Source organism: Panthera onca, chromosome B2 (genome assembly GCF_046562875.1).
Source record: "Panthera onca isolate mPanOnc1 chromosome B2, mPanOnc1 haplotype 2, whole genome shotgun sequence".
In the NCBI taxonomy this organism is placed as follows: domain Eukaryota; kingdom Metazoa; phylum Chordata; class Mammalia; order Carnivora; family Felidae; genus Panthera; species Panthera onca.
This window is the reverse complement of record NC_138343.1, coordinates 49711029-49738570: the sequence shown is the minus strand read 5'-3', so window position 1 is coordinate 49738570 and position 27542 is coordinate 49711029. Positions and strand designations below refer to the sequence as shown.

General features: G+C 42.0%; 1 long non-coding RNA gene across 2 annotated transcripts in view; it reads right to left on the bottom strand.

Moving 5' to 3' along the window:
• The window catches only part of LOC144616388 (uncharacterized), a 70863-nt gene continuing 43321 nt past the window's right edge, over positions 1-27542 (bottom strand). The window contains exon 3 of one of the 2 annotated variants that reach the window (XR_013555654.2): positions 1-181. This is a non-coding gene — a long non-coding RNA (uncharacterized LOC144616388). Of the gene's footprint in view, positions 182-23005; positions 23105-27542 lie in introns of those variants that run through there. The other variant, XR_013555655.2, reaches the window with a different exon arrangement.

Here is a 27542-nt window from a genome sequence, read left to right as displayed (position 1 = left end):
AATGATAACAATTAACAATTCAGGGAGCAAACCAATTAACACATGTAGACAAGGGAGGCAAGATCCAGCAATTGCTCCTGGGCCCTCTGCAAACCTGGGCACATGTGAAGTTGTGTGGCCTTGCATTTGATCTCCCACTGTGAGGTAACCTGTGCCTCACTGAAGAGCTTCAGATGGGAAACTATAAGGATGAATGATAAAATGACAGACTAGTTATGCAAACAATATAAATTCCTACATTCCAACAACATTTAATGTATATAAGTGTAAATTTTAACATTTATTCTAAATAAGACTTAAATTTAGAAAATACAATTTATAATTGGATCATAGAAATTTAATGGCAAATGAAAGTGTGGATATTAAAATACGAGGACTTTACTTATTCTTTAGAAGAATGAAAAGCCCCAGAATAAATAGCCCTGGTTGCCCCCATCTTGAAATATCCTAACAATTATGTTTCTTCCCTTCACTTTGCTCCTAATTCTTAGTCATTTTATCCTGGGGGGTCGGGGGGTGGAGGATGGGTAATCCCTGACCCTGGCAAATCAGAAGAGTTGAACTTGCAAGACTAAGGTCAAAAATTTGGGGAAGTAAACATTTTTTTAGTCTGTCCAACTCCAGTTCAATCTGGGCTGTGTTCTAAAGGAAGATTTAGAAGAGAAATTTCTCGGCTTTAGGACTAGTGAAGAAGAGCCATGTGAATTCACCCAGGATGGAAAACTGAGACTTGAACCTCTGGCCTTTGCCACATCCCCCACTGCTGTGTTGGTGGGGGAAGTATACAACCCCTTATAGCTCATTTCTGTCTATCATCTATCATCTAAATTAGGTTGATGAGCAAAGGCACAGACCATCCTCTGTTAAAGAGTGGTGGGGTAGGGCCAGAATCTGCTATAGGGGCAGAGAGTTCTGTCCACTGCCTTTTAGTTGATGTCTATCTAAAAGAGACTTATCTTGGCTCTTGGGTCTTTTAAAGAGCATGGAAAAATGAAAATGGCAATCTTGGACAAGAAGACTAACAATTGCATTATTCATGCTAGATTCTGGCTTGGTTTCAGGGTTTTAATAATTTTAAAAAGAAAAAAAATCAGTGCAACAATTGACTGGTTTAAGCCAGCACCTGTTCACTGAGTCTGTTTTTACTGCCCAGGGGCAAGCTAGGGAGCTGGAACTGGCTTGTCCATGTGGCCATCTGGAAGACCTCTCAGAATAGAGGAGATCTAAGGCTATATACCCAGCCCAGATCTTAGGAGTGGAGTAGACAAATTGGAATCTTCATATGTGTACCTCTCTGAATGAGCTCAGCAACCTGAATGTTAAGCCAGGTTTAAAGTTATAAGTTTGGTCAAAAGTGACCTTTGGTTTATTGAGACACAGGGTCTTGAGCTGACCTCTCTTACATCATTACATCATTTTGTAATTCCCTATGAACTTCTTTGGTTTCTCCACTAGACTGCAAGCTCCTAGGCAGCAAGTTTTGTGTACATGCCATTTGTTGCCACACCCATATGACCTAGTACATAGTATGTGCTGGAAAAAAAATATCACTGAATAAGTGAACAAATAATGTAAATACATGGCATATTTGGAATCCAGTTAGCCCAGGAGTCCATGATCATTAAGTCCAGATCCCTTACAGGAGGTAGGATGATCTAGAAATGGGACTAGAAAAGAATATGCCCCAGGGGTGGAAACAATGAGGACAAGAAAAAGCCACTGAGGAGAAGCATGTTTTCCCATTTGGGAGAGGGGGAAAGAGAAGGAAAAAGAATGAGAAAGGGTAATTCTGGGTCCCCAGCAGGATATGCTACAGAAATAGACCTTTTTTTTTTTTTTTTTTTTTTTTTTTTAATCAAACTGAATTGAATTGAAGTAAACTGAATTCATCCTGAAGAATTCAAATTAAAGTAAAATCCTTGGGGCACCTGGCTGGCTTGGTCGGTACAGCATGAAAGTCTTGATCTTGGGGTTGTAAGTGTGAGCCCCACATTGGGTGTAGAGATGACTTAAAAATAAAAATCTTTTTCCAATTCTGTGTCTCCCTCTCTCTCAGTCCCTCTCCCCCTCATGCTCTCTTTTTCTCAAAAACAAACATTAAAAAATTAAAAAAAAATCTTAAAAGAAATAAAGTAAAATTCTTCTCCCTCCCAATTAAATTAGATTTCTCCAGTTATTCGTCCCACTAGACTATGATTCTTCAGCCCTGAAGACACTCAGGGAGGAAACTGGGAGCCACTCTGGGCATAGAGATCCAAACTTTTTTGGGTCTTTCTCCCCAAATGTTCCTGACAGCCTCCAAGAATTACCTAACACTTTGGGTGTTTTGACCAGAGTCTTAGAATCCTGGCAACGCCAATGTGAAGTTTCAGCAGGAATCTCACAGGGCAAATAGTTTCTGGGGTAAAATATGATGACTGTGGCCTGACCAAATTAACTATGATCCATGCATGAGATAGAATACTATACTGTCTTCAAAAATCATGCAGACCACATGGCATAGAGAAACTTGCAGTCTGTAGTTCTGTGGTTTAACAAAACAGAGCAGGCTGTGCAGTGTAATCCAGTTTTTTAAAAAAGACATATATGGGGGTGCCTGGTTGGCTCAGTCAGTAGAGGATGCAACTCTTGATCTTGGGGTTTAACTTCAAGCCCGTTGGGTGTAGAGATTACTTAAAAATAAAATCTTATAAAAATAAATATAAATTTAAATATATATCACAAGAAAAAAAAAGAAAGAAAGAAAAGCAAAAGAAAGTTATGCACTCATAATGGTTATTTCTCGATGGTGATATTCCAGGAGAACTTGAGTTTCTTTTTTATAACTTTCATCATTTTTCAAAATATCCTTAATAAAATAAACATGTAAACAAATGGCTGTTGTTCATTGTTCTGCACATAAGTATAATTATAATGGACTATAATTAACTGTACATTATTACAGGACAAAAATATAATGAAATTAATTATAGCAATTGTGATGTGTTGGTGCTTTGTGAGTACCCTATGTTTCTGACCTCATAACAACAGCAAACAGTATCTTTATTCTCTTTTTAAAATAGATGTTAAAAGAAGTAACTTGCTTAAGGCAACCATAAACTGTGTCAGAGTCACCCCATCATCAGTGGTGCTGGGGAAGCAGATGGCAGGGAGGTCAAAATCAGCATGCTTGGATTCCAAGAACTCAAGGTTCTCGGAGGGGACGCTGAGTGCAATATGCAAGGTGCCCCTTCTCTTAACAGCCACTAATGGGCATGACTGGCTCCATCAGCCAGCTCCTTTGGACCTGAACAACCTCCTTTCCTGCCATGCTCCTCTTTAATGGTGCATTCGACATCTCTCATCCCCTCTATTAAATCAGGGCTAGAAGAGAACTGTGCTGGCTGATCCAATTTTATTGAGATTGAGTCCAGTAAACTGTGCAACAAGATGAGGCCTGGCTACTTTAAGTCTCTCTCTCCCTTCTCTCTACCTCTTTAGACAAATCCAATTAGTCCTAATCCCTCTACATTTTTGACAAGGGGGTCAGCAAATCATTTAGGTCAGAAGGGAAATATCTTATTTGGATGCTGTGAGGCCACTAAATAAGATTTTAGTCTGGAGACGTAGGGACATGTGCCTATTATTCAATATGCAGTAGTCCTATTATTAATTCTTTCATCTATTCAGGAAATATTTATTGAAGACCATGTAAGTGCTAAGAACACTTTGCTAAGACCTAAAGATAAAAAGATACACTTGATGCAATCTCCATCCTCCCCTCTAATAGAGAAGACATATTTATACAAATAATTATGATACAAGGGCTATAAGAGAGGGATACTGGACATTATGGAAAAACAAGGGAGGAGCGCCTAGTTCCTTAGTCACCTGGTGTTTTAGTGTTGGAAGGGTCAGCAAAAGCTCAAGGTGAGTCATGAAGGATGAGGTCTAAATAAGCAAACTGGAGAAGAGGGAACCATTCGGCCTGAGGAGACAGCAGAGACAAAAGCCAAGAGGCACACAACAGCACCACACTTGCAGGAATAACAATGGCTAGTGTGTAGGGCACATATGGATGCAACCCCTGCTTACAGCCTGCAACAAGGAAGGAAGAGACGGTACAGTCCATAACCAAAGAGTTTTACTGTCACTAAATCATACGTGTAGAATATTAAAGAAAGTAAACGCAACCCTTTACTTTGGGTTCCAGTGGCATGTTTCAACTCATAAAATCCTCAGGGGAAGAGAGAATTCAGAAGCAGCTCCTCTTACCCCACTGATTCCTCTAACTAGCACCAAGATTTAGTATCAATATTCGTGGTGGCCATGTGATCTGTACCCCGAGTAAGCAAGGACTGGAGATCATCCCTCCGCTTTGGGCTCTCTCTGTCTCTCTCTGTCTCCTCTCTCCTGCTCATTTCTTTGGTACATTTAAACTTTTTCATTCCCTTCACTCCCTGCTGTGCTCGCATCCCACCTCTTCTTGTGGTCAGTCTTCGAGAGGCTGCCAATCACTCAGTTCCATCCACCTCTGCGGCTGGACTGGGTCAGGGGCTTCAAATCAAGTGGGTGGGGGAAAGAGCCTAAGAGCTGGCCTCATAGTCAAATATCTGAAAGATCTTCAGACCTTTCATGTGGCTTCATTTACTGTTTGCTAGCCAAGCAATTTTGAATTGTTATATTAAGCCTGTCAATTTCTCTGCCTTGGGGAACAGTCTCAGCTTTGGTGATAGGTAGACCACGGAGATTGAGAAAATTGGAGAAAGAAAATCCATCCTACCACATGGGAGAAACCATGGCAAGGGGTGATATGGGAGAAGGAAGCAGGGGTCACATAATAAAGGACTACACATGTCCTAGGAAGGAACAATGAAACTGCACAATGATTCCCCACCAGAGTTGGGGATGGGGGCAAACCCCCTTCATGTCATCAATTTCTCTGCTATTGTAGGTTCTTGTTCTGATGGGAGCATGGCATAGCCCCCAGGTGTATTGGGTCACTACAATAGATAGACACTTATAAACAAGGAAATTGCATGAGATATTTTGTTTTTGACGTATTTTTCTGGAGGCAATGTGGGAGAAGGAACTGAGACTAGTGAGGCTGGAGGCATGAGAAACTGGGAAAAGAGACTGGTTAGGAGGCAGTTGCAGTCAGATAGTCAGATAGTTGCAATGTGGGAGAAGGAACTGAGACTAGTGAGGCTGGAGGCATGAGAAACTGGGAAAAGAGACTGGTTAGGAGGCAGTTGCAGTCAGATAGACATGAGCTGATGAGGGCTTGAAGGAAGGCAAGGGTATTGTGGATGAAGAGCAAACACCAGATTTAAGAAGCATCTAAAAGGCAAAATCAATAATAGCATTTGGTGACTAACTGGAAGTAGGAGGTTGGATCCCGGTGCTGTGTGCTTATATAAAAATACAGATCGCTGTATTACCTAGGTCATAGTTCTCATCTCACTGTGTCAGAATTCTTGATTAAATAGTCTTCCCAGTATCCTCCGCAGAGGCTGAAACCATCTGGTATCCCAGCGCTGTTTCCAGCACATAGCACCATGCCTGATACATAGCAGGTCTTTAAAAAAAATATTAACTGAAAAGATAAACAAACGAATGAATGAATGAATTAATTAATTAATTAATGAAAGGCATAAAGAATGACCTACACATGGATGGCTTAAATGACTGGATAGTCAGGGAAGCTGTCAACTAAAGGAGGAAGTACTGGAAAAAAAAGGAGGGTGGCCTCCAAAACTGCAATTTTATTTTCCTTATGTTGGGTTTGAGGTGCCTGTGGGATCTTCCGAGAAGATGTTCAGTTGCAATGGGAGCCCAGGGGAGGGTTCTAGTCTGGCATTATAAAGTAGGTAGTTGTCAGTGAATTGGCAGACATTCATAGCACAGGTAGAGGTAGGACAACTCTGCAGAGTGAAGCAAAGAGGGCTAAGAGAAAAGAAGTTATTTCTAACCAGAAGGCTGGTGTTTTTTTTTCCTTATTGTTTGTGTTTTTATTGAAATATAATTCACATACCATACATTTCATCATTTTGAAATGTGAAGTTAAGTAGCTTTTAGTGTATTTACAATGTTGTACAACCATCACCACTATCTAATTCTAGAACATTTTCGTCATCCTCAAAAGAAACCCCATACTCATTAGCTGTCATTCCCCATTCTCTGTTCCCGCCAGTCTCTGGTAATCACAAATTATCTGTTTCCATGAATTTGCTTATTCTGGATATTTTATTTAAATGGGAGTCCTCTAATATGTGACTTTTGTGTCTGGCTTCTTTCACTTAGCATGATGTTTTCAAGGTTCCTCTGTATTTAGCATGTGTCTGCACTTCATTCAGAAGGCTGGTGTTTGATCTTTAGCAAAGTTTCTTGTAGTCCCATCTTTGATCTATAAGGCTCCCTTGACCTTTTGAGTACATCCCTCAAAGTCCAGATGGTGGGTCCCTTCGTTAATCCATAAAATTTGGAAAATCTTTATGCTTGCCCCTTCTCCACTCATGCTCTGCCTCTCTCTCTGAAAAATACATAAACATTTCTAAAAAATGAAAAAAAGGGGCGCTTTTTTTCTGGGTGGCTTGGTCAGTTGAGCATCCAACTTCGGCTCAGGTCATGATCTCTCAGTCCTTGAGTTTGGGCCCCACATTGGGCTCTGTGCTAACAGAGCCTGGAGCCTGGAGCCTGCTTCGGATTCTGTCTCTCTCTCTCTCTGCCCCTCCTTCACTCATGCTCTATCTCTCTCTCTCAAAAATAAATAAATATTAAAAAAACCAGAAATTCTTTATGCTTAAAGGAGCCATAAAAATCATCCTCAGCTACTCTCTGAAGGCATCCCTGACTTCTCTGGGCCACAAGAATGTCTTCTTTTTTCTGACTCCCAGGGCACACACTGTGTGCACTTTGCAATTAAATGCCTGTAAATTTTCTGTCTTCCTTCTCAAATCAGAGTGAAAGAGAGTATGGAGTGTCATGTGCTATATTTTTCTTCTATTGTTTACAACACTTAACACAGCATTCTATGGAATTATTCCTCCAATCAAATAGAAACCAAAATGACACTTAAATTATCTCTCTAATTGCTAAAATGTTTCCAGGAACACTATTACTTCATTTTTAAAATGGATTTGACTATTTTTTCTTAGACTTTGTAATAGATTGCTCTTTGATTAACTGTCCAGTTCATGATTATTTCCCATTTTCTAGAAACTGGTCCTCTTCTGTCCCTATCCCAGGCTGATACAGCTAGAAAGCCCTTGTCCAGCTATACTGGGTCTTTATGGCTCATGTTCATTCTCAGTGGCTGGTGCTCATTTCATACCAACTGTTAAATATTTTCAATATTATTCTTATACTACCATTTACATTGTAGTTGCAATAGTACACAGCAGCTCCCTCCTCCCCGCCACATATGACTATGTCACTCTAGTCACAGCTAGATGGTCCAAGAAAATGTACCTGACCCAAGCCTTGTCAATTAGTCTGCCTTCATGAAGAATTTGGATTCAGTTCATCCTTAATCTATATGATGTTTTGAACAACAAGAAAGTCAATTCAGGAGATATTGGCAGCATGCAAACTGGAAAACTAGACAGAGCCAGTTGGAGCAAATGAGAGAAAGAAAACAGTGAGGGAGTCTTTCCTACAGAGAAGGGCCTGCAAGAGATGAATCTAGAGTCTTAATGTCTCCAAACCCTTGGTTCTAATTCATTCTTGCAGGCTGGCTTTGTCTCTACCCTTGAGCTCCATTAAGTGCCTATGTATCTTTAGGTGTTGAGTTGTTTATGAAGGTACTAATATTCTTGTTTGGGGGGGGGGGGCAGAACCTGAAAGGAGAAGAGCTACTTTTGTTTAATTCTTTTCCCCTCACTCCTCCATTTCACCAACTCCCAACCCCTTGCACCAGGTTGATGCTCAGCTGGCATGCACCTTTGTGACTGTATAGGATGTTAAATATTTTGTATATCATCTTGGTTCTCCAGTCCTCATCCCTGCACCCTCACAACCCTCTCCTGCATGTTCTTGACGGCACAATGGGATGAAGGATCAGAATCGGGTTCTGTTTGAGTCAAAGGAAAATACTAAAGTGCCATTCCTTGCACACGACAGTTTCCAACATATATCTCTTTTTAGCTTTTTAGCTAGCTCCAGTGAGTTTCTATTATTGATAATCAAAGAAGTTCTAATTGAGAATGCTTTTAATGTAAACATTAAGATTTTTTTTTCATGAAGATGGAATAGACTTTAGAAATTACTCCATCATTGGACAGATGAGAAAGCAGATCCAGAAAGCCAGACCTTGAAAGCATCACACAGACATGTGAGAGTGGAGACTGTAGGTCTCCTTGTATTCTTCTGGGTGTCTTTCCCTTCAACACTCCCTCTCCTTCTCTGCCTCAGACCCTTGGCATCATGCATATATGGAAGATGCTTGCATCATTTAATGGCAGAAGAAATTACAGTAATTAGTGCTTGTATTACATGCCCTGATAACTGTCACTGATAAGGAGAGTACAACTTCATTTTAGGGGGTGTGGGCCACTTTGAGTCTATCAACAATCCTTGTTGAACTGATAGAAGATATTGACAGTGGCTGACAAGCAAGAATTGATGCACACTGTGGTATGGTGGTTTAATTCATTAATTATCAAATAAAGACAGCACTGAACTGTCTAGGACACATTAAGAGGATTTTCTGCTCTTTGCTTTGCTACTACCAAGCTTTCTGACCACCCCCACCCAATGGCACCACCATATCACAACACATCCTCTTCCATTAGAATTGTCACTCCACTTTCTGCAGCCTCTGTCCTACTCTACAGTTGGCAAAGGAAAGTGAGGAAACATAGAATGTCTTATAACATCAAGGATCTCTCCTGTATCACTGGTTGTGAAATGGTCCCTTGATTGGTCAAGTCCTAGCCGGGCGGCAGGTAGCACAGCAGGATGCCTCATGTCTAGCCAGACACTTTGAGCAAGCCAAGGTGAGACATGATGACAGTCTGTAGACACTTTGCATGCCTGCCAGGCTGGAGTGCCTGTCATCTTAAGGCATAAAACACCAAGCTGGATGGGTTCAAGAGATTTAGTTCATGCTCCTAAGGTAACAGTCCTGTGGTTTTGACCCCACTTCAGTCACTACTTTCAGTACGGCTGCAGATACATTATTTAAATCTTCTCCATTTCAGTTTGTTTATTCAAAAGTACACCACTGACTTACTTCTGAGTCTCTGTTATTTAGAATCTCATGGCTTGGCCTATGCTATTTATTTTGCTTCTTTTTAAGTCTTATTTACTTATTTTGAGAGAGAGAGAGGGGGGGAATCTCAAGCAGATTCTGTACTGTCAGTGCAGAGCCAGAAGCAGGGCTCGAACTCATGAACCATGAGTTCATGACCTGAGCTGAGATCAAGAGTCAGACACTTAACTGACTGAGCCATCCAGCTGCTCCTATGCTTTTTATTTTGTTAAATATTTTTTCATTTGTTACCAAAAGAATCATATTTAGCCAAATAACCAATGTCTACCCCAGACTGTAAATTTCTTGAAGACAAATACTGTTAATTGTTTGGCATACTGCCAGGATAGCAGCACTTACAAATCCATTAAAACCTTGAGTATAACTACTTAATAATGATACTTCAATTCAATTTAGCAGCAACATATTGACTTCTTCTGTAGTGGGTATCTGTTTCTGCCAGCATCTTTTCCTTTAGGAACTCACGCTCCCTCACATGGCAGTGCTAACAGTCACATTTCCCCACTTGCCCTGGCCTGTGGGTCAAGAATGGACGCAGGCTGGCTGATCAGAGTTTCCTAAACCCTTGGAAATAGGGGTGAATATGTAACCCACACTGGACCCTTTGGTGTTTTCTCTGGGATTGGAAGGAATTATTTGTAAAGAGATACATATCTGCTTAGTGAGGACAATTCAAACTCAGTGCTTGAGAGACTCTGTCTGAGAATGAAACCATAGACCTAGTTCTGGCCTATGCAACTTAAAGAAAACCACCTGGACTTGGATCTGGAAAAACGTCTGTTGGTAAAGGAGATAGTCATGATCCCTTTTATTTTTCCTCACTTCTGACTTGGTTGGAAGTCATGGTTGGAGCTGAAGCAGCCATCTTGAGACCATGAGGGAAAGACAAAGAGAATCACAAAGATGTCAATCCTGACATCTTTGAACCCCTCGAACAATAAATAGCAATTACCTTACTCCAGCTAAGCTTTGACAAGCTATAGACCCTAAGCCAAGTTTGTGTTTGTAAGCCTCGGAGGCACTGCCTGAGCAGGCTAGCATGGTAAGCCAAGGAGACTAAGCCAGGGCATCCTCCTCTGCCCCTACTTCTCCTCTCTGCTCCTGGTACTTGACTCTGTGGCCAGCAGCAGCTATGCATCACCAATGCCTAGGGTCCAGCTGGCCACCACCAATATATTAGGGATTCCGCTGTTGGCAACAAGTGGGAACTGAGTGGTGGACTCTCAGTCTGGAGATTGGTGACTATGTGAGTCCCCTTGTTTCTGGCTAGCTGCCCAAGTTGATATGCTGGGCTCACAGGAGTATAGGATGCACAGGACTCTGGATGTCACTGGGGCAGAGTGACATTGACCAGTGAGGTAGCCATCCCTCCTACCTACCTGGCCAGGCCCCTCCCACGTATGCTGATAAGCTCTTTCTCGCAAGAATATCTGCAGCAAAAGGCAACTACAGAGGAGAAGCATGAGTAACACCCACATGGCCCACAGCAAACAAATGGGGCAGGGCACGAGTTTTCTCTCCTGTTACAGAAGTGCTTACATGATAATCTTTGACTTTACTTTTTGGCTCACAAAGTCTAAAATGTTTACTACTAATATTATAGAAAAATTTAGTAAGCTTTTTCTATAATATTATTACATCTTTTTCTATTGCTCTAGGCAATACCTGTTATGGTAGTGAGAAAAAAAGTCCCCTTTTTAAAAAGACACTTCAGGGGCGCCTGGGTGGCTCAGTCGGTTAAGCGTCCGACTTGGGCTCAGGTCACGATCTCGCGGTCCATGAGTTCAAGCCCCGCGTCGGGCTCTGGGCTGATGGCTCAGAGCCTGGAGCCTGTTTCAGATTCTGTGTCTCCCTCTCTCTGACCCTCCCCTGTTCATGCTCTGTCTCTCTCTGTCTCAAAAATAAATAAACATTAAAAGAAAAAAAAAGACACTTCAGTCAAGTTTCTTGTGATTTGTAGCAAAAAACATGCCTAACTTATTCTTGTAAGTAGGACTTCACTAGACAAAGATGTTCTAGGTAGAGTTTTTGGGGGCACAAATGAGAAACAAATATCCCTGAACAGGGACAGAGAAACAGCAGCTGATGAGCCAGCCATGTGTGAGGAAAGCAAGACCTCTAGTGTGGCTTGAGAACAAGGTTAGCAGCAGAGCCAAGTAATTAAAGACATCTTTCAAAATTGTATGTCGACCCATTAGTGGGAAAAAACCCAAATGTCCTTTACCGGGGAATGGTTAAACAAACTGCCATACCTCTGTCTTATGGAGTACCACTCAGCAATAAAACAGAATGAATCATTGATACAGGCAACAGCTTGAATAGGTCTCAAGGGAGTTATGCTGAGTGGAAAAAAAAAAAATCTCAAAAGGTTATATACTGAATGGTTCCATTTATATGACATTATTGAAATGACAAAATTATAGAGATGGAGAACAGATTTGTGTGTGCCACAGGTTAGGGCATGGGGAAAGGGCTGTGGCTATAAAAAACCACAAGGAATTCCCATGATGGAACTGTTCTGTATCTTGACTGTGGTGGTGGCACGTGAATCTACACCTGTGATAAACTGTGCACACAAAATGAGTGCACACAAAAGTGGTTACATTTGAACCAGGTGGGTGGATTGCATTCATGTCAATATCCTGATTGTAATATTGCACTCTGGTTATGCAAGATGTTACCATTGGGGGAAACTGGATAAAAGGTATATGAGATTCCTCTGTGATATTTCTCTTTTAAAAAATATTTTTTTATTTGTTGAGAGAGAGAGAGAGAGAGAATGAGGATGAGTGGGGAAGGGCAGAGAGAAAGGGAGAGAGAGAATCCCAAGCAGGCTCTATGCTCAGCTCAGAGCCCGATGTGGGCCCCAGTCCCATGAACTGTGAGATCATGACCTGAGCCAAAATCAAGCGTTGGACGCTTAACTGACTGAGCCACCCAGGAGCCCTTCCTCTGTGATATGTCTTACAACTGATGTGAATCTACAAATATCTCAAAATAACAAACTAAAAAATACATGAAAAAGGGATGGTAGCTTGAGCTTGGCAGCGTCTATGAGAAAACAGGACAAGATGTTGAAGAAAGATGGAGGAATGTGTGTTCATAACAGAAGTTGGGAATACTGAGAATCTGGATATGTAGCAAGCCAACTCGACTCATATGGAACTTGTTGTATCAACACTATCGGAAACTTCATTCATATTCACTGAATTCTATTTCAAGTAATTTGAGAACCTGTTATATTTCAGGCAACTTGATAGAACATTTTCTACTGGCTTCCCTTGAATTAAATTATAAAATGAGCTCTTCTTGGGGAAAACTTTTAACCTACCAGTACATTGACTTATATGCAATATGCTACTTATTTTATTTCCTGTTCATATATGTGGAAGACAAAAAAAGAAACTTTTCTAAAAATATTCAGTGTAAGTAACTAAATAAGTTATTCTGAGAATTAAAGACAAAAGGGAACCCTCGTTACTATTGTGTTTCTCAAGGTAAGGTATGTTCTCTTAACGTTTTTACATTAATTGAATATAAAAGTTTAAAATACTGCTGCAAACCAATCATAAAAAGTAGCCCTGTCTAAGGGCCTTTCTTGCTTGAAGAAGCTGAAGTTTTTGCACTTTTCCTACTTCAAAATACCTAAAATACTGTCTGCATAGGGAATATTGGCATTTTTTAAGATTACAATAGTTCCTATTTGTGGTCTATATAATGGCTTTCCTATGAACTCCCAAAATTTCCAATTATTCAACATACATCACAGTTACTTATTGTGATTTTAGAGGACGTTAAATATCAGTTCAAGTTATCCCCATTAAGAAAGTGGGGGAAATGTTTGTGTATAAAGATATATTTTCATGGTTATTAGCTTGAAAATAAAAAAACCCAAGAATGATACGGTGTAGCAGTACATAGACTGCTGTCTTTGCTAACGCAAGGTAACTATGTTTTGTTTTATGTGCTTTGCAAAGGTTCTGCATTTTCATCTTCATCCTCCTCCAACAAGTCACCAAGTATCTTGTTTGCTCTCACTTATGATTATTGTACATGTTTATCTTTCTGCTTTCCAGACTTGCTTTCTATTTCAAATGGATTTCTCCACTCAGATCAAAAGCACACTGTCCCATTGGCACTTCCTTAAAATGCTGCTGGGGAACAGTTCAGGCAGATGCCTGGGGGTTGAGGTCGACTTCTCTCCTGCTTTGGAAACCACTCTTTCAGGAGATTCCTAGACTCCTCCCTCTTGCTGAATTCTTTTCATCCAGGATTGTTAGGAGGTTCCTGAGCAACATCAAAATCCAGTGGTTGAGCATCTCAGTGTGCTCTGGGGGACTAAGAGATGCTGATTGAAATCATCCCGTGCTCCTTGTAATCCATTTCTGAACTATCAGGGCTTATAGTTCCTTGTAAAGTCTCAGCCTCATCAGCAGCAGCAAGCTGAGCTCTAGATTCTTTCCTCATAAAAAAGCCTTGGTTTGGGGGCTCCTCAGCATGGCATAGAACATCTCCAACCTCCTACAGCCACAGCGAATGCAGCTCAGAGCACAGGGCAACTGCATTTCTCACTGTGGTGAGGACAGAAGCACATGGGCTGCAAGCAGGATTTTAAAAGAGCATCAAAAGTATAGAAAAGAAGGAAAGATAGTGTATTGTAAATAGTAAGGATAAGTATTGTTTTGTAAGATGTTTATTTTAGTTATATTTGTGTATATATATGTTAGGTCATAATGTAACACACATATATTACATATTCAGCATATAATATATAGCATGTAATTGTAATATTGTATGTACTATAATATGCTATACAGTATATATGGTATTATAGTAAATATAGTGTATGATCTTATATATATAATTATATATGTATACCATAAGTATTTTTTACATTTGACCCTATATATATATATATATATATATATATATATATATGTACATACATACAACTAAAACAAACATTTTACAAAATAATACTTCCCTTTACCATGTACAATAGACTATCTTTTCTCTTTTATATATTATATATTTTATATGTAATTTATAATACATAATTATATATTATAGAGTACATAATTTATATAATTATATATTATATTATTACATTAAAATATATTATAACTAAAATTATGTTATATTTAATATTTCTTATGTAGAAAAATCTCTAGAGTAAGCCTTCTAGCAAGATGGGTCTTATATAATGTAAACTCTATTACTTTTGCCATAGTCCATCGGGTAAAAGCAAGTCATAGATCCCACCTACACTCAAAGAGGGGATCACACAGAGGCATGAACAGTAGGAAGTGGGAATCATGAAGGGTCACCCTAGCATCTATCTGCTGCAGACACCATGAAAAGCCAGGCCTTGGTCATATACCAGCTCAGTTACCAGAAGATGGGGGTGGGAAAGCTTTCTGGAAAATTAAAGCTATAGCTTCCAGTTCACATGAAAATGAAAGAGACAATCTGAAAATAGAATTGCTGAGATACGGCAACCACTGAGTATGGTACAGGAAATGGAAGAGAGAAGCATGACTCAGGGCTTTATAGCCAGTGATTGGAAAGAGGGCAATGCTATTACTGAATCTGGGGACACAAGCAGAATGACAGAGAAGGGAGGAAAATGAAGAGATTTACTTGAAGTTGCCATAGGATGTCCTCCTGGAGCTCAGGACAGAAGCCCGAGACACAGATTTGGATATCATCAACCTAGGAGTGGATGACATTGACAGCTGTAGGAATATATGGTACGTTTGTGTGTGTAGCAGTAGGAGATCATGGCCACACACTCCCCTGCTGAAAGCCTTCCCACATTTCCAAACAAAGTCCTCAAGCTTGCAAGGTCCTTCACAGTTTTATTCTTGCTTACCTCTCTGGACTCTTGGTAGACCCTCTCCTTAGAACACTATTTTACTTTGCACAGGTCTCCAAAATTTCCGGTGCTCTGTATTTTCTCTGAGTCCTTTCTGGCCATTTTCCCACTGCACAGAACACTCTTCATCCCTCCCTATATCATTGCCTGGCTACAAATCCTTTGGGTTTCCATGCAGATCATGCCCCCTGGAAAGTCTTCCATCATTCCCTGAGACAGTGTAGCTACCCCTCTTTGTGCTTCCAGAGCAGACTGTATTTCTGCAATACTAATGGCACGAAGTTGTCTTCGCCTATTTTCTGTCTCTTAACTAGCTTCCTGAAGGCAGAGATGGGTTTCACTTACACTTGTATCTCCAGTTCCTAGCACAGTCCTTAGCACACACAAGACGCTTGATGAGTACTTGTTGAATAAATGAGGAGTGGATGTTAACATTTCTCTCTTGGTTAAAATGTATTTACTTATAAATATCAGAAAACTCCATCCAAAAAGGGATTAATGCTTAAGCAAAAAAGGGACTTAATGAGTAAGCAAAGAAGTCCTGATGCTATGTTGTTTTTAGGTGTAATTTGGTGCAGAGGCCCAAATGGTATCACCAGGACTGTTTCTCTTCCTTCATCCTTTGGCTTTTCTCCCTCTGGCTTAGCTCCATTCCTAAGCTGGGTCTCCCTTGTGATGGCAGGATGGCTGTATTTGCATCTGGTCTTCTATCTTCAACACTTTCAAGCCTAATGGGAAAAAGTGCCTCACTCCCAGAAGCCTTAGCAGAAATCTCCTGGAGTCTCAGTGATTCTGAGAGGAGGTCTCCTGCCCACTCCTGAACCAATCACTGTTTGTCCAAGAGAATGAAGAACTCTGATTAGTCAGGCCTAGGTAACGTGCCATGCTCAGATCTTCTGGAGCAGGAGGTTGGGAAGGTATAGACTCTCCAGATAGAAATCTTGGATTTGCCCTGGAATTGTAGGGAGGAAATCCCCCAAAAAGCAAATTTCCATTAGAGCAATGCCTATAATTCAAGGGATGGGGAGGATAAGTATCCAGCAAAGAAATTCTAAGTAAGAGAGACAGGCAAAGAACTAAAAAGAATGTTTAGTGCCATCAAAGGAAAGTAGACAATTATTTAATACAAACCATGTGAGAGAATCTTTTCATGCAATATCTCCATTTAATCCTCACAATAACCCAGATATGTAGACTTTTAAAAATCTTAGTTGATGGAGGGGAGCCTGGGTGGCTCAGTCGGTTAAAAGTCCAGCTTCAGCTCAGGTCATGATCTGGCAATTCGTGAGTTCAAGCCCCGCCTGGGGCTCTGTGCTGGACAGCTCAGAGCCTGGAGCCTGCTTTGGATTCTGTGTCTCCCTCTCTCTCCACTCCTCCCCTACTTGCACTCTGTCTCTCTTTCTCTCTCTCAAAAATAAACAAGCATTAAAAAAAAAAAAGAGTCTCAAGGTAAACTGAGTCTGAGAGGATATGTGACTCGTCCTAGTAAATGGTGTAGCTGGAACAGGAACTCTGTCTCCAGGAAACCAGGCTGTGACAGGAGTTCAGCAAGATGTCAAATCCAGCAAGAGGGCTGAGGTGAGTGAGTGCTATGATGAGGACTGGATATTTGGAAATAGGAAGTTCCAGCAGACTCATGATGTCTATTTCAGAAGAGCTGTGAGGGCCACAGGGATTGAGAAACAAGGAGGTGGCAACACTTCCAGACAGTTTGACAATGAAAAAGAGAGAGGGGGCACCAATATATATACCTGTTTACATGTGTCTCCCCAGTCACAGTGTGCTCCTCAAAAACAAAGAGTTTGTTTTTATGTCTCCAGCCTAGGAGAGGCCTTGCACATAGTGTTCATCACCAGCATTTGGTACTTTCATGAGTAAATGACTGAATGAATGGAAGAAAAAAAACTAAATCCCAAGAGGAAAGGAAGGTAGAGAAATATAGAGATAGAATAGATTTGAGCATGTTTCTAGGGCAAGTGCAAAGAGGTTGACAATGAAAGAAAAAGTTGATGAATGAAGCTGAGTCCCCTATGTGGTTCCAATTCCAAATCCCATGGAGGAATAAGTCTTAACATAAAGGTTTCAATTTTTCTTTCCCCAAAGCAAGAGAGAGGGAGGAAAACATAGGCTAATGATCCTCGGAAAGTCTAGGGTAAAGGGGAGAAAAGCCACAGTCCTACTGTGAAATAGTAAAGGTGCCTATCTCTGTAACTCTGTTGAATGTTCCTTCAAGGCAGTCCCAATATTTTCATTTATGTCTCACCCCAGAGTGGCAGGCATAGAATAGAAACTAAAATAAATGTATAAATGCAGCAGACCAAATTGAATAAAATTAAATTCTCTTTTATGAAAATTTGAGCACCACCTACAGAAAGCAGGACCACAATATAATCCTGGTTTGGTGGCTTGTCAGGACTTTGTAGGGTGCTGCGGGAAGATGGAGGAAGGCAGTACAATGTGTACATGTGATCTACTCTACAGAATGTGTTTGCCGGGTAAATAGCTCCTTATCATTTTCTTTGTAAATACAAGCTTACACCCTACTTCTTCAGAACACCTGGGCTTGGGCAGTGATGACTAGGTTGAGCACTTATAATCACGGGTCTGTTTTGGGAAATTATAAGATGTGAAGTCCCAGAGGCTAGCAATCAGGAGTGATTTACTAAGCCTCCCGTGGGCCAGCACCAGCCATCCCTCTTAGCACATTGACTCAGCCAGCACTGACACCTGTTCAGCAGGCCACACTGCCTCTGCCCTCATGCCCCATCTGCCCACTCCCGAAGGGTCTATGACAGTGGCCAAGTGAGTAGAGCATTGCGCTGCCAGGGGTGCCTCCCTGCAGTAGAAGGTAGACTGGCCTTGAACTCTAACACAGCTTTAATGCTTCACCTGCAGAATGAGGTAACGGGGAAAATGGCTGATTGATGATCAGAACAACGGTAAATGGAAAAAATAAAATGATCTACAGTGAAAAACTCACTCCCCTGGCTGTGTTTAGTCTCTAATGGGAAAAAGGATAAAGTCAATGAATGGGGAAGGGTGGAATAGGAGGTGGGGTGGGGGTATCAGGAGGTCCCTTGGCCACTAGGATGCAACTTTTTGGCTATATTCTTGTGGGGAGGACCAAAGAAAGGGGGGGTGCTGTAGAGAATGGAGTGTAACCCCACCTCTTTGTTGTAATGGAGGGCCAAGAACAGGGCTGGGTGAGGCAGGAAAGCAGGAGGAACTCACCTGCCCATCTCCAGAGATTTCTGGCTTTCCTATTTGTACAAGCAGGCAGTTTATCTCCATGTAAGCTCTTTGGAATTCTTACTTTGTACAGAGTTGGTGTGTGTGCTTTGTGCAGAGGCTCAGAAAGAGGCAGGAAGGGGAAGGAAGTTTGGCACTGAAGACATCCAGAATGGGGTTCTTCATATATGAATCTTTTACCTAATTTCAAGCAAATGTATCAGCTCCCTTTACCCCTTCCACGTACCCAGCTATCAGGCACAGAGTTTCCATCTTTACTGACAGGTGTATATTAATCTACTGCCCTTTATGGTAGAATGTTGATTGTGTCTGTTATGTCTATTATGGCAACAAGGGCCAGCACGGGGAAAAACTGTGCAACAGTTGAACCTTATCTTCAGCTCCCCTTTGTCCTGGCCCTGTTCTCCCTACCAACTTATAGCACAATCACGTTGTTAAGGAGCTTAGTCAATTTCTGGTTTAAGGGGTGACCTTTCTTACGGTGTTTTTTCATTCTGATAACAGACCTTATATTTTGCTTTTCTGTACATAATCTCATTTGGCCAGCAACCCTGTGAAGAAGGGAGTATAGCTTATTATTTCCCAAAAGGTATTTTTGGCCACTTACAAAATGAACTATCATTGGAGCGCCAGGTGGCAAAGAGCTCAGTCAGTGAAGCATCTGACTCTTGATTTCGGCTCAGGTCACAATCTCACGGTCGTGAGACTGAGCACAGTGTTGGACTCCATGCTGAGTGTGGAGCCTGCTTAAGATTCTCTCTCTCTCTCTCTCTCTCTCTCTCTGCCCTCCCCCTCCCCTGTGCATGCGCTCTCTCTCTCCTAAGGAAAAAAAAATGAAGTATCATTTATTGAGTACTTTTTACTTACCCAATGCCTTACATATCTCAACTAATCATAACTACTCTTGGAGGCTGATAATATCAATCCTTAGTTTACAGAGGAGAAAGCTAGGTGTAGGTAACTTGCCAGAGGTCATATAGCCAAATTAGTGGCAAAACCAGGATTAAGACCTAAGTGTGGCCAAGTCCAAATCCTGTGCTTTTATTTCCTACATCATTCTGTCAGGGCAGAAGGCCAGGTAGATTTGGTCTGTCCATTTGCTAAGGGATCTTTTTTTCTCTTTTAAAAATGGAGGTTCAGAGAATGATTTTGCAGAACTAACAGAGCTGGGGCTACAGCCTTCTTCAATAAATGATGTCAGAAGACAAATTCCTACATCTGGAGGGATCTGATTGCTATTCTGGATTTCCAGGCACAATAATGAGCATAAAATAATCTTCCCAATACCTGACTATAATACCTGATTCTTACTCCATAAATTTAGTCCAAATAAAATGGAAGAATCTCCTAAACCTCTTGCAATCCAATTTCCTCCCCACCTATTCCACTGGACTTATTCCTGTCGAGTTTCCCTGTGATCTCCTGGCTGAATTATTTTACTTTATATTTGTATCTGTTTTGGCCATGCTGTAGCATTTACTGATGACCACTTATGGAAACTCTCCCTTCCCTGGATTTTGGGGCATCTGTCTTTCCTGGTTTTAGTCCCATTTCTCTGGCCTCTCCTTCTCAGCCTCTTTCAAAGGTTCAGGTTTCTCTGACTGTCTATATCTGTCATGGTTTAGGTACAAAGGATAGAACCTATCCTGGCTGGTTTAAGTAGAAAGGGATAATTACAAAGTATTAATTGGCTTACAGAACCAGTGGGAGAGTTGAATAAGAAGACTTTAGGCTCAATTACCAGGAACAAAGCCACACTCAGGACCGAGTTGCTAAGGAAGCTGCTGCTTCTGCCACGGTTGGGAAGTGCCTGCTGAGCCAGGAGATCATGGCTACAGCTGCCCGCCTGGGATCCAGAGTTCCTACCCTTCATACCAGCAAGATGGATGCCTTCTGCCTTGCCTGCCACCCACCCCACCACCACCAGTTCAGTTCTGACACTGGAGTCTTCTGTGAGGTGTGTCCAATTGGCAGAACGCAAATCACATCCTTGGAAATCCTAGCTTCAGGGAGTCTCCAAAATGTTTTTAGCTTCCAGATTTGTAGTATGGAAAGGTGCACTCAAGGGAGATTGAAATAGATGTTGAGTCACATAGTCCCTTAAACTTTAGTGTTCTTCAGAATTATGTTCTTAGCCATTTTCTTATCTCTCAGCAATTCATGGTTTCAACCACCATCTGGGTTATCTCTAACCCTGGGCTCCAGACTCAAATGTCCAGCTGGCTGCTAGACAGCTCCACTTCCTCTGAAGTCACATGCTGTCCTGTATCTTCTTTATCAGTGAGTGACACCACCATCTATCCAGTAATCCAAGCCAGAAACTGGGGACATTACCATGTCTCTCATTTGTCCCATGCAAATAGTTGTTGAGGTATGCAACTAGCCTATATTTTCCTGCAATTAGATGGAGCCATGTGACTTTATCCTGGCCCATATAATCTGAACATAGGTTATGTGAGCAAAGTCCGGGTGAATCTTGTGGAAAACTTTCCTACATGACCTGCGTTCTCTTTTCCTACCTGCCAACTTGATGGAGAGAACTTCAGGAGCCTAGAGCAGAGCCATAGTAATAAGGAGCATGGGTCCCGGAAGGACTCAGTGGAGCTCTGCAAATCCACTGATCTGCACTGTACTATGACATGGGGGTGAGGGTCATGAAAATGAGCGTTAAGAGGGGGACAAGATTTACTCTGACCCCAGCTGCTGCCCCACTGGATCTATCACTGTGTTTGTGCCAAGACTACATTTCCCATGGACTGCTCCCAGCCAAGGACTAAGTGTGGTGAGTGTAGAAATTCAGACCCATTCCTGCAAGACATGGGATTCCTACAGCAGGTGACTCTGACTCACGGAATCTCCACTGACCTGCCTGAATCTTTCTTGAAACTACACTGAAGTCCAGGAATCTCCCTACCCAAACTTCTTTCCTTGCTGCTCTTGAAAGAGCAGACCTAGGCCGGCCAACTAGTGACTATGTCCCTGACATGGCCGCAGAAAGAAGTTCCCGCTCAAACCTCAGACCACGCCTCCTCCCCTTCAGTAACTTATGTTTTCTAGGAAAGCAGGCTACCGATTGATGCATTCTTCCGAAGTCTAAGGTGGGAGGAAGGGGAGTGTGAGAGGCGTGGAAAGTGTGAGTAGAAGAGGGAGGGCTTCTCTCAGGTAGGGGCCAGAGGCAGGAGCCCTCAACCCTGTCCAGGCTTAGAATGACCTGGGAGCATTTTAATAACTGACCCCTCCCCAAACCAATTAAATCAGAGTCTCGGGATGGTGTTTGGTGCTAGGTATTTATATAGCACAGCAAGGCTGACAGCCAATGGTTAATAGGTGACCAGTGAGAAACATTCTGTATACACTGAGGCCAAACATGTTAAACAACCTCAGACACACTGGTTCTTAAACTTCAGGTGCATCAGAATCTCCTGGAAAACTTGTTCAAACACAGATTGCTGAGCCCCACCCCCAGAGTTTCTGATTCAGTGGGTCTGTGACCATCAGGCCCAACATTTGCATTTTTAACAAGTTCCAGGTGATGCTGATAATTGCTGATCTGGCACCACACCTTGGCACCCATTGTTCTATCCTTCCCCAGCCAATCGGCTGAGGCCAGGACTCTTCCCCAGCCAATCGGCTAGGGCCATGATCCCTATAAAACCTTTGTGCTTTTGAAACCCTCTCCCTCCTCCCTCCTCCCTCCTCCCTCCTCCCTCCTCCCTCCTCCCTCCTCCCTCCTCCCTCCTCCCTCCTCCCTCCTCCCTCTCTCCCCCTCTCCCCCTCTCCCCCTCTCCCCCTCTCCCCCTCTCCCCCTCTCCCTCCTCTCTCTCCTCTCTCTCCCTCTCTCCCTCTCTCCCTCTCTCCCTCTCTCCCTCCCTTATCTCATTGCTGCGTCGGTGCAGGTAGGGGATTGAGCTTGAGCTAGCACGATTAAAGGCTCTTTGCTTTTGCATCGGACTCGGCTCCCTGGTGGTCTTTGGGGATCACGAATTCTGGGCATAACACTTTCCTTCAGTGGTATCAGGTCCACACTTGTGGTCTGAAAGCTCTTCTCTCCTCCCTTGGCATCTGTTTATCCTCCACAGGTGTTTCCCCCCATAAACCTCTTGCATGTCTAATCTCATCCTGGCATCTGCTTCTCAGTGGACCTGAACTAACACAGGGGGAAATAAACCTTTATCGTATCATACCATAAAGATTTTAGGGGTTGTTCGCTATAGTAGTTAGCATACCCCAGTTAACCATCAAGTTTTGATTATTTCTAAAATTTAGTCTCTCCTTTTGTAACTGTCTTAGGTTAGGCCTCATGAGTTAATTGTTCACACTCCTGAATGAGTCTTCTGTGCCTGGTCTTGGTAAGCAATTCAGCTTCAGAAACCACCACCTTCACGGTGATCTTTCTACTATTAACCACCACATTTTAAACACTACACAAGCACTGAATACATGTTCTTTCACTTATCACAGCAACCTTACAAGAAAATTGTTATTAGCTCTAGTTTATACAAAGGAAACTACGATTTAGAGTTGTTAAATATCTTGTCCAATGTTATATATCTCATAAGTAACAGAATTGGGGTTTGAACTCCGATCTGTCCGTTACCAAAGTTTGTGTTCTTTTCACCCCGATGAATTTGGTTTAAAACTCTTTTTCCTCTTGTCATATACCACAGCAAACGACATTCACACGCATTATCTACTCCCTTGAGTGGATCTCAGTTCTGATGCAAACTGACCTAGAAAGTGAAGTAAACAGCAGACTACTCAGGGAAGAGATATTATTAAAAAAACTAATAAAAGCATTTTCTAAATATGTAAGTAAGTAGAATATCCACTTAATGATGTTGATGCCCGATGCATGTTCTCTTCATTTCCGTTTTCTCTCCTTTTTAAACTAAAAATGTAATCATTAAAAAAATAAAGTAGAAAAAATATAAAACTATAAACAAACTCAATATTGGGGCGCCTGGGTAGCTCAGTCGGTTAAGCATCCGACTCTTGATTTCAGCTCAGGTCGTGATCTCACGGTTCCTGAGTTTGAGCCCTGCATCGGGTTCTGCGCTAACATCGCAAAGCCTGCTTAGGATTCTCTCTCTTCCTCTCTCTCTCTCTCTCTCTCCCTCTCAAAAAAATAAATAAACACTAAAAAATTTAAAAAAAAATGCAATAGTTTAGAATTAGAGTTTCTCTCAGGAGCCTCTCTAAAAGCTGGAACAGAGATAAGCTGCGATGGTAGTTATGCATGCTATTTCCACAGCTCTGGAGATAACTCCATTCAAAATAACATTTAAAAGCAAGTGGCTCAGGGTACTGTTATATAAATGTATAACCAAGCACCAACTTTAATTTCTTAAAATCAAGTCATTTGTAATTTCAATTCTTTATTATTTCCAAATTTTTAAATGCAACATAGAAGCAATCTCCATGCATAGGCGTGAGGATTGCCACACCTCACCATGCTACATGCAAAGCTGAGTCTGTCATGCCTGCTAAATAGCTTTCAGAGGCTGCACATCCTATTGAGGATAAGGAGTAAATTCTTCGACCAGCATTCCAGGCCCTCTGTGAACTGACCCTTGTTCCATAGGGCAGTCTGCATATCTACCCTCCACCCCAGCTCTAGTAAACCAGTGATGAGCTCATCAACTTCCTCCTGCCATTCCATCTTTGCAAATGCTATCCCTCCTGGAGGGAAGGTCTTTCTCCCACTTCCACTCTTGTTTTCTGAAAACGCTAAGAATTCACCAATATACAGTTTATGTACTGCCTTTTCCAAAGAGCTCTCCCTGAAATTACTCTCAGCCATACCCAACTCCCAGAGAGAATTAGGTGCCCTCCCCACCACTGCTCTCGCCTCACCGCTTTCTTCCCTGAGGCTCCTACAGCACCCTCTGTCCCAGCACACTATTGCAATTGTCTAATTACATAGCGGTTCTCCCCCATGAACTGGCTTCATTCTTAAAGTTGGAAATTGATTTTAAGTAAATATATTACTCTAAAATAGTGCTTAGCAAAAAAAAAAAAAAAAAAAAAATGCTTGTTAAATGAGTGAGTGACTAACAGGAAGGAATGAATTAAAATGTTGGCTTTTCTAGTATACAATTTATGTGTGCTCTATGTAATTTATAAGGATGATTCATTTGCCAATATAAAAAAAAGGAGTTTGTATCCTGTCATGGGCATCTAAGTGTATTATTGGTTTAGCTAACATTTGGGGTGAGAATTTTAGGAACTGGGAGTTAGGGAAGGAAACTAATTAAGTGGTTATTAGTGGACTTACTAAGGAGTCCATGAACTCACTGAAATAATATGCAAAATTGCGTTTGTGTGTATATGCACAAATGTGCACTCATATTCATGTATTCTCCCTATCAAGCAGGTCAACAAGGCTTTTCAAGAGGACAAGTGCAAAGCAGTCGGATCTATTCCAGACAAAGCACCATGGAAACACTCTGCTGGACAATGAGGGGAAGTGGAGCGGATAGGCCATCATAAGAATAATGAGTTGGAAGCTCTAAAGAAGGGGTGATTCATACATTTTAATTTATGATTGGGTTCTTATGTGGTGGAGTGTTTTACCATCAAAGATAGCATAAAAATATAGCATATTTACCAATTCAAGTGTCACAGGCCAAATTTTACATCCCTCCCCCAGCCCCCCAACACCTCTGCTCATGAGTCTGTGTCTGCCCTTTGCATGTTGTTGAGGGTAAGGAGGACAGGAGAATTGGAAAGTGCAGAGAAAGACTAAATTGATTTATACACATAAAATTGATTTGTATATATACTTGCAGAAGAAGTGTAAATCTAGAGGTGGAGGCAAGGTCTTTTGGAGTTTTGCCAGCAGGAGAAATGAGAGATTCAGAGAGCAGCAGCTGGAATACATGAAACCTTAGGAATGAGCTGTCTCCATAGGATTTTTAGGAAGGATAATTTATTTTTTATTTTTAGGAAGTGTGTCTTTGTCACATTTTCACCAGGCTTCAGTAAAGACATAAATTGATTTTCAAGGTCTTAGGCATCAGATTTATGTGTTTTTAGCATGGGTGCCATGTGGCAATAGGCCTCTAAGCAAGCCTCGAATTATTTGTTCAGGTTACACAGGTTTGCCAGCTTGTTCTGCCATGAAGCAGCCTGAAGGCCCCACCTGACTTGCCTCTTTCTGGTCTGGGTTGGGTGGGTTGGGGAATGGTGAGTCAGGAGAGGCTAATTGACCCCCTATCGGTAGTTTCACTGACCAAGGCACGCCCAAGTTTCTATTTGTTTTGTCTGGGCCATTCTTCAGGTGGGGAAACCTTCCCCAGGACAAAGCACTAAGACTCTGGAGGAAAGCACAGAAAAGATGGCACTATTTTCTCCTGGGCATTTTTTTAAAAGTTTTTATTTATTTTTATTTTCGAGAAAGAGAGAGAGCGTGAATGGGGTAGGTGCAGATAGAGAGGGGGACAAAGGATTTGAAGCAGGCTCTGCACTGACAGCACAGAGACTGATGTGGGGCTTGAACTCACTGTGAACAGTGAAATGATGACCTGAGCTGAAGGCAGACGCTTAACTGACTGAGCCACCCAGGCGCCCTACTCCTGGGTATTTTTTTAATGACTTGATTTTTTTTTTTTTTTTTTTGCTGTTAAAATATAATTAATTATAACAACTTAAAAAACATCACAATGAACACTGTAGTGTGCTGCTCAAATCCAGACCCTTCTTTCAGGCATGTATTCTTTTAGCTAGCTGCAGGGAGGGTGGATGGCTGACAGATCCCAGCTAACCCCCTCCACCCTGAGATTATCCTCTGCTGAACTGAGCAGCTTCATCCAAATTATGTCCCCTTCCCAGGGGACATAGCAGCCCCCACCCAATGACTGGTCAAGGTCCCCAAAGTGAGGGCAACTCTTCAGGGCCATCCCAGTTCCAGAGACTTTCTTGGGGTCTGCAGAAGCCTGTGTTGTGACAGCTTCAGTCAAGCTTCCCTGCTCAATTCTGCTTCTTTACACTCCCACAAATGCTGATCTAAGAGTGCCCTCTAATAAGCCTCCTGCATGTTGCTCTCCATGGCAGACTCTGCCTCCCAGGAAACCCAGCTTGTGACAGCTGATTGTGGGAGTGGCGCAAGAAAGTAGGTGCTAAATCTGAGTCACCCACCAGCTATCTGGAAATAAGGACCCCATCAAGAGCATGGATAAAGGCGGGCCCGCAGCAGTGGTATGATTGTTGACAGTTTCTGGAATGGCATACTTTTGGAATGGAGGGCACTGGTTGGGGCAATGGAACCAGTATTTGAGAAGCATGAGGAAATTGGTAATTATAAGGGCAAGAGATGCTCTGGAGAAAGACAAGGAAAGGCTGAGCACAATTAATCAGTAATTAACGGCTAAACATAAAAGCCGGAGGGCCTCTTTGCAGAGCACAATGAGACTGTCATTTCCAATAGCTGGAGGGCAGATAAAATCAAAGATCAGGCTCAAGATTTAAGCATCAAATTAGCAGAGCTCCAAAAGACATTAACTTTTCAGTGGCGGGTCTGCTACACTTAGGTTGAAGCTCTAATTGGGAAAGAGTGTGACCCTGATAAATGGGAGGTGGGTATTTGGGTTGATGTGACAGAAATCTTGAAGCTGCATATTCCCTTGAAGCCTCTAGGTGTGCATAAAGGGCCTACTCCTTGTCAAGGGCTGGTACTCATCACTCCCATAAGGATGGTACTTATGCCTCTGACTTGCAAGACAACATATGTCCTATCCGAATCTGCCACCATTTCCCTTCTCGCCACTAGACCCATCATAACCCATTATAATCAATAACATAGTGCATTAAGTCACAACAAATGCAGTCACAGATGCACTGGGTCTGCAAGAAGAAGAAAGGAACTATACCCTGAAGGAGCTGCAGGACATAGCCAATATGAGCTAAGAGAGGATGTACAGGATTGGATTCTGAGGGTGTAGAATCAAGGGGAAGTACAATATAAAGTTGGACAAGGGAGTGTTGATATGGAAGCATTCTCCTGGGCTTTGGCAGTTTACACTGCTAGGATGGCTCTTAGATACTTGGAGAAAGTGATGCCCACACTCAATGAGAAGTAAATGCCAGAACTTCTTTTGCAGACAATGGAAAAAGGAACCAATGTGTCGTAGAAGGAAGCATACTTGAGTGGATTTATTATGTGAGGCTGAA